Here is an 8608-nt window from a genome sequence, read left to right as displayed (position 1 = left end):
CGAGTTTATTTGAGAAGTCAAGGATTGCCAATAAGTATCTTTTAAGGACATAATCTCTTTTAGCAAATTATCATTTTGAAGTTTTAATGAATCAATTTTAGATTATTATAATCACAATCAACATATGATACCTTAGAAGCAGAATTACTAACCTCGCTTTGTTTGGCCATGCAAGCAGATGTGGTAGACTCACTGATCTTAGCCATACAAGCAAAATTAATTGGAACTTTTTCACTTGAATCATCAGACTTAGATCCAGAATCATTATCAAAAGATAGCTCGCTTCCACTAGCATCTTGAAAATTTTCCGTAGATCCAAACATTGCCATATTTGCTTGAGTATCATTACACAGTAGTCGTTGTGACCAATCATCTCCATTAGCTAACATTGCTTGTGATCCAGAACTCGAAGGTTTCTTCTCAGCATCATTACCTCGTGGTGTTGAAGAATTTGAATTTTGACCACGAGGACCATTATATTCTTTTTTCGGTTTGTCACATTCTTTTGCAAAATGACCGAATTCTTGACAATTGTAACATTTCATTTTCAACTTGTCAAATCCCAACTTCTTGTTTAGAGCAGGAAGATCTTTTCCAGTTCTTTGCATGAATCATTTCACCTTTCGAACAATCATTGCCATATTCTACTTTAAATCCATGATTTCTAAGTCATCTGGATCAATCTGATCATAGTCTTCATCAGTTAAATCACTAGTGGCAATTTTACTACTAACCATATTTTCATAAGACGTCATGAAAGCGGATAGAAAGGCAAAGTTTTGTTCAGCTTCTTTCATATTGACGTTTGAAGGTGTTACATGTTGATTTGTAGTGGATGAACTACCCGACATTCCAGATGATCTAGAAATACCAGAAGATCCAGTATTTCCCGCTGTGTAAAAACAAGCTCGTGGATCACTATACAACGTAGTTGCATTCTCACTTGTAGCTTGAGTAAGAAAAGCAGTTAGTGGAGAGATGGTTGAACTAAGAGGCATACTACCACCATAGAAAGAAGGATCTTGACTTTCCTTTGAAGATTTTTGACATTTAAGATCATATTCTCTGGCTTCAACCTTTTACAAAAATTCAATTGCTGTCAAATCTTCATTCAAGAAATAATTGTTTTCCTTGAGAACCATTAAGAACGTGGAATAAGAACTTGGAAGTACACTCTTAATAGTGTCAATTTTTTCCCTCTCAGAAACATCTAAGTTCATCTTGTCCATCTCAGCAATCAAGTGATTGAATCTTGTTGTCATTTCTTTAACCGTCTCACCTTTCAATAAATTAAAGTTTCTGAATTGAAACTTAAACATCACCTTTTTGCTCTCAGCCGTGTTACCCATACTTCTCATTTGAATATGTTGAAACAGAGAAGCACATATTTTTATACTACCCACTTGGTGAAAAATATTCTCAGGCAAAGCCATAGTTAGAGTAGAATAAGCTTTTGTCTCTATCTCTAATGCTTTCTTTTCTTCAACAGAATACTGTGAAATAGCTTTTGGTGTAAAACCAATAGTCTCATCTCCAATCATAGGAACAGTATAGACTTCATCTAAGCAGTATGAACAATCAGGATGAACTAATCCTAAATGAGCACGAAACCGAGGTTCCCATTTGGCAAAGTCACTGAAATTCATCAATCTTGGACATTTTGAATGTGAACCTATCTCGGTATCAAGTTGTAACATTTGTTGCATCTACATGTTTTGAGATGCCAATGCATACATACCAGCCATTTTTGACAAGTTTCAAAAATTTAAGAGTGTAACGAATCAACCCGCGAATAAGATTAACGAACTGTAAACAGTTGTAGCGAACTGTGAACAGTAAAATAACGAATCAAATCTTAACGAAGTTAAGATGAATTAGGCAACGAATCACAATTGATTTTAACGAATCAATCTAACTAATCAGAAATTTAACAAATCAGAAAGTCAAACTAACGAATTGACTAGCGAACTGGCCAACGAATTAGCTATCAAACTGATAAGAAAAACTTAACGAATTAGAGAGTCTTCAGTAGCGAATCACTAAGAAAGACTTAGCAAAATAGATAACGAACTAGCTACAGTTGATTAGCGAATCAACTATAACGAATCAGGTTGTTACAACTGTTTGTAACAAACTCTGACACCTTATGCCATGTGGCAAAGGATGTTATGACACAAATTCCAAAATGAAGGCGTGTCACACGAATCAATTAATCCCAAATAATGAATTAGATCACAAGAATCAACTATTTTAGCAAACCGATTAGCGAATCACTTGAAATGAATGACGAATTAACAAACTTAATAAACGAATCAAAGGAAACAAGATAGCGAATCAACATGAAGATGATAATGAATCATGTTCATCTTCAAATCTTCAACAAAGGATTTCCAGAAATCTGGAAACAATGAACACCAAAACCCAGAAACCTTAAATCCGTAATACTATCTCGATTCTAAACCAAAACTCACAAACAATCTACCAAAACACTCGTAAATCGATTGTGAATCCAACACACTAAACCTCTTAACCAAATATCTCCGATTACCAATTCAATTTTACCAAAATACGAACCATGTTTCGGTCAGCCACCAACACAATACCGAATCACCTCAAAACCAAACCAAACTTTAATTCCAACTCACAATCCCTTACCAATACCTTTAACAACTCGAATCCAATCCTATTTGACCATAATACATTCAATTAACATTAATTTGATCCAAATTCGCTATAACAGAACACTATCAAGCTAATACTCTAAATAAACACCAAATCAAGTGAAATTGAGCTCCAACAGCTCTGATACCACTTGTTGTCACCCGGTATATCAATCTAATAACAATAACAGATCTTAGATATGTATATATATGATTAATATCTTAATAATAGATCTAGCTCATAATTACTTTAGATTAAGTGTTATATATGTATATGTATTATCAGTATGTGTATATCAATAGTTCGTATAATATTAGGATGAAGATCGAGAGAGGATTTTGACAGGGTTTCATTAATTAACTCTCAAAACTTAAATTAAACGTGAACAGTGTTCACTACATATAGAAGATAGGTCTGGTTCGCTAACATCCCCTAGCGAACCAGACGCTACTTCGTTACATACATTAATAAGACGAAACACCCCCTGATTCGTTAACATCCCCTAACGAATCAGGAGGGAATAAGCTTAAGTCTTAGTTCGCTAACATCCCCTAGCGAACTAGACCTTAATCCTAACGAACTAGACATTAACTCAATTGTTTATTACATTAAATATAAAACAAATACGTTAACGATAATTACAAAGACTTAAGACACAAAACCGTGCACTAACATGAGGTACTTGGATGATCGTAATTGGAGGATGCATGATCAATGGCATGCAGGTGAACCGGTTGTAGCGGATCTGCAAATCGTGGATTACACGGCTTTACCCCCGTATGACGGTTGGGTACGTTATCCCGAACCACCTCTTCAACCCGATGCAATAAATGGCACCACCACCACCACAAGGAAAAGGAAGCAGTGGCGGCGATGGAGCGTTTAATTTCGGCCAATTTCAGACTTCATGACATCTATTTTCGGGCTGGCCCACCCGCCGTACAACTGATCGAACCGCGTGATACCAGGTGAACATTGTTTTGTATATTATTGTATAGTTGTTATTTTTTGGTGTCTTTATGTGTTTTTGGGTGGATGAGTGGTGGACAAAATACTTTTGATTAAGTATTATGGGAATGTATTGGAATGAAGGTGGTGTTTAACAAGTGGTTTGTTTTATTTTTCTTAAATCCGTACATTGGGGACAATGTATCCCAAGTGTGGGGATGAGGAAAATTTTCGTTTGGTTTTGTTTGTTTTGAAAAATTTTTAAAAAAAATTTGAGAAATATATAAGAATAGAAAATCAGAAAAAATTAAAAAATCAGAAAAACAGAAAAATTTAAAAAAAATGTGTTTAAAAGAATTGGAAAGTGGTAAGATGGCGGGGTAAAGTTTTGGTCCCTTTTCATGGTCACAATTCCCTAAATAACATGTGCCTAGTTGTTTTTAAAAAGGAGATTATGTAGTTTTCTAACCAAGGTTAGCATGCTTTCGGTGTAATAACTTGTATAACACGTTCATTTACACTTGAGAATTGAGAAAGTATTGTTTGGTGAGACGGTTGATATTCTCTGATAGAACTTGTACAATTAGTGCATTTCGAGATCTTAGCTTGGCATGAGTGCAAAAGTGATAGAGGCACTTAGGTTAAGCCTTGTATGGATGAGCGAGAGTGTGGGTTTTGGGGGGTTGGGGCCTCATACATTATACATATGAGGATGGCTATGTGAGGGGCGGGGGGTTGGTTTCCTTTAGAAAACTTTATTGTGCCTATTCTTTCCTTTAATCAACCCCGGTGTTATTTTGCGAAACGATCCGACTTAATAGGTTTTTATGTAATTGTTTTAGTATTTATCAGTTAGAGATGTGAAGCATTATGTTTATCATGCTAGTATGTAATGTTCTAGTATTATATTAGTTCAAAAAAAATGTTTGTATTAGAATTGCAATGTTTATGTATGCAATGTTCAAAGTATTATGTATTGAGTGAAAAGAAAAAAAAAGAAAAGAAAGAAAAAAAAGAAAACGAGAAGTTAGTGATGTTTATAGTTGTTTATTTTATTTTTATTAATCTTAGATTGTTTGTAATAAGTCGGATCGGATCGCTTGAGCTACTTTCAATATTCCCTTCCATACCCTTACATTTGGCCACATTACAACCTGTTTTAGAACTCTTGATTTGTATTCATGTCATAAGCATTTACATAGGTGGAGATTTGATGATTGTACAAGCGTATCCGAGGAGAATTGATTAAATATGAAATGTATGGATGATCACCAATAAAAATGGTAATGTGTAAATGTGTTATGTATAGGTAAAAGCCAAAACCATGTTAGGTTTGGTTAGAAATCATCGGTTTAAATGGAACATCAAGTAAACTAGTGCACCCGATAAAAATAAGGGAATAGGGTATGACTTGGGACCTTAACTGAACTTGAATTGTGGTAAGATTGGTGGAAACAAGTTTGAATATAATAAAAAGTTTGTGTTGAGGTGTTGCTTGGGGGCAAACAACGATTAAGTGTGGGAATGTGACGGGTGGTCCATGGGACAACCCATAATTGATTTAAAAGTCGTAATAATCAAGATTTGAATTTGTTTATTTTGTGGAATTAGATAACTACGGTATTATTAATGAATTGTAGGCTCAAAGGAGGTTCCGGGGCTATTATAGAGTATACCGAGGCAACCGAATGAGCCGAAGACGCGCGAGGGGTTAAAAGATGTGAAAACGAGAAGGCGCGGTGGAAGTCCACCGTGGCCCAAGGTCCAGACCGTGAGCCACGGTCCAAAAGTGCAAATTGAACAGAATCCACCGTACCGTGGCTGGTACGGTGGCCGTGGAGATCACCGTGACCCACGGTTCCACCGTGGGCCACGGTCCTGAAGAAACAAGAAGTCCACCGTGACTCACGGTGTGAACCGTGGGCCACGGTGCGGGTCGTAACTGCCATTTTTCTTTCATTATTTTAATCGGTTTTGGCTGGTTTTTTCATCATCTTTGATTCTAAACACCTCTTGGACGATTTTGGGAGTGCAAGTACATTATTTGGGTGATTGTAATCATTGAATTGGATTGGAGATTCATCTACATACATTGATTTATGCTATGATGAACCGAATGATGAGTGGCTAGTACCCTTTGTGTTCTCTCTTGAATTGTAAGGTTTCAATTGACTATTTGTGAATTGTTTATGTTATTTGTGGGATAGTAATTTGATCAATTGATTGTATTGCTATGGTGATTATGAGTTTGCCTTGTAATTGTAGTATAGTATAAATTCGTGTTCTTGACTATCCGTTCTTGGTGCCATAGGCAATCGAGATTTAGTAGAAGAGAATTAGGTTAGCTATATTATATTGATTATTGAGTGATAACCTTGCGTTTTTTATAATCCAAGTACTTGTCCTCCTTGATCACTTTCAAACTCACTTTCATGAATTATGTCTATGTAGTTCATCCCAAAAGTAAACATTAACATTATCAATTTTGAAAACCTGAAATCGGGAGAGGGCATTGTTTCTCTATTGTTTAAAAATTGTTTAATTATTTTAGTTATTTTCGTTAATCAAATCAACCAACCAAATCATTGAATTTATTTTCTGCACTTAGTTTAATACAGTTAAATTTTATAGCTACTCAATAACGCACTTTCCAAAAACTCCCTGTGTTCGATACCCGCTTATCACTATCTAATAGTTGTAATAGGTTTATTTTTGAGTGAGTCTTCGACATCACGTCAGAGTCTCGAAGCTGGTTTGCGCCTAGTGTAGGTTTAAAAGCCTCGTGCTTCAGCTTTACAAAGGTATATGATTTATTCTGATTATTAAGGTTTAGTTCCTTAGCTGAATGTTATTGTTAGTATTATTAAATTAGATATTCAATATGACATATTATAAATCAGTTATAGTTTTTATTTCAAATTAATTTAGATTAGATTATTGAAAGTGAAATTATTTTTCTATTAAATTACACACTTAGGAAGGGTGTTATGAATGTTATAAAGTATATCTTGCTTAACTGCATGGAACATTTACAAAATATAATATTATTCACGGTAATTACATTAGGTAAGTCAACAAAGGTCAATATGCTAGGCGGTTCTATGGATCTTTAATAACCTATACCTCAAGTATCATTTGTGTTTATTTTCCATAAAAGAATCTATTATTGATAAACTATCATTTGTGCAAGAATATCACAAGCAGGGTATGGTAAATGGTATAACGTTTGAAGAAACACGGATCTAATCCCTACGGAGTTAGATCAATGAGTCCACGGGATTCGGGTCGAACAATTACCAAACTAACGCTACAAGACCAATCACTCAATTTCAATGACAGAAACTTGCAAAACAACCACCGTGAGCTCGTCACAGGAACGACAAAGGGGGGTCTTCACGTAACCACCCTCCGGCATGAGAATAAGTACCGTTCTAAAGAGAGAATAGTACTTAGAATATTTAGAGTAAATCGTGGGGAGTCAATGGATACCTTGTGAAGATGATGAAAGTATGTATAGCCGAAGGGTTTGGGGAATATTATTGGTCCAACTGTCTTTTTCCAGAAGATGCTCTTGTAACAACCTAGACATGTGTTAGCATATGATAGGACGAGCTAAATGACCATGTGCATAGTTATAACAAATTCACCACTTGTCCTTTTCTAATTGGTTGTTGCATCACGTGCTTCCTAAGGAAAGATCCTTGTAAATCTTCTAGAAGGAAGTTAGTTAATTACAGGTGTCCCTCTGACGTCACCCTCTAATCACCTTCGCGGGTTGGAGTTATAACCTGCGGATAACTTCTGAGGACATCTGTACCACTCCGCAAATAGTCTTTGGATTTTGTTCTTATTCTTCCTCTGACTTAGGTTATACGGCTGGCTAAGATGTTCCGCATGTGACGTTTGAGGGAGTCCTCTTCCACCCGCGGATATTCCTTATGAGTATTTGGGTCTTTTTGGTACCCTACCTCTATAAGTCCCCCCAAGTCCATTTTTTCTTCCGCGTGAAGTGTTATGCGGGTGAAATTATGGACTTAAGATATTTTTATGGGGATTTCGCTTTTTGAATTTTTGTGTTTGGTGGAGATATATTTATGTTTGTGAGGATAACCATGAAAATGGACGATGTGACAGCTTGCAGGTGCCGCACAATTGGCGTGACACCTGTGCCGGCTGTCATATGTACGATACTGTACACCTTTTTCGCTTTTCCGGTTTTCCCGCGTGACGTGGCATAATCCTATTGGACCTTCTTTTTCTCTCTCCATTGTCGAAACTCCCATCGCATTAACTGTGATGGGTATAAATAGGACGGTTACACCCCCTTTGGGTCTTTTATCATCTTCAACATCTCATCTTCTTCTCATTTTCTCTTAAAGCAGATTCAATTTTTCTCATCTTTCACCATAGCTCGGTGTTTTCCATTCTCTTCTAATATAGTGGCAGGACATAAGAAGACCTCATCTTCACCCAACATGGAGACTATTGAAGTCAGTTGGAAACAATCTGAATTTGAAAAGTTCATTCAACGTACGGCATAGCGCCGAAGTGGAACCCGAATTCCCAGCTGCTGGTTCGATTGCAAGTAAACCACCGTCCAACAAGATGGCCGTCAACGCTAACTTCTTCTCGATTGGAAATATTTGATTTCAAATAGCCAAATTTCTATGGAATGTCTTAACCGGCCACGGGATACATCTGTCGCAGGTTCATCCTATGGCTTGATGCGGATACGCCACTTCGAATTTGTTTGAAGGGCGAACGATATTTTGCCTACTGTTGAGAAGTACTCTGTCTTCTATATGATGCGCTTGTGTGGGCTGGTATGAGCCGCTTATGGCCATACATATATCTGGAACCATTTTTCCAGAACACGGATGAAAGTAAGTTGTTTCTGTTTCCCGTATTTTCTCATATATTTTAATTTTTTCTTGCATTGCATTTCTCCAGGTGAGGGTTCAATGCTTGACGCCCTGTTAGAGAAAACTGTTGGATGCTC

Source organism: Bidens hawaiensis, unplaced genomic scaffold, assembly GCF_021521415.1.
Source record: "Bidens hawaiensis isolate Kalapana, Puna unplaced genomic scaffold, B.hawaiensis_p1.1 tig00007885_1, whole genome shotgun sequence".
Classification (NCBI taxonomy): Eukaryota; Viridiplantae; Streptophyta; class Magnoliopsida; order Asterales; family Asteraceae; genus Bidens; species Bidens hawaiensis.
Note: the sequence above shows the minus strand (reverse complement) of the source record.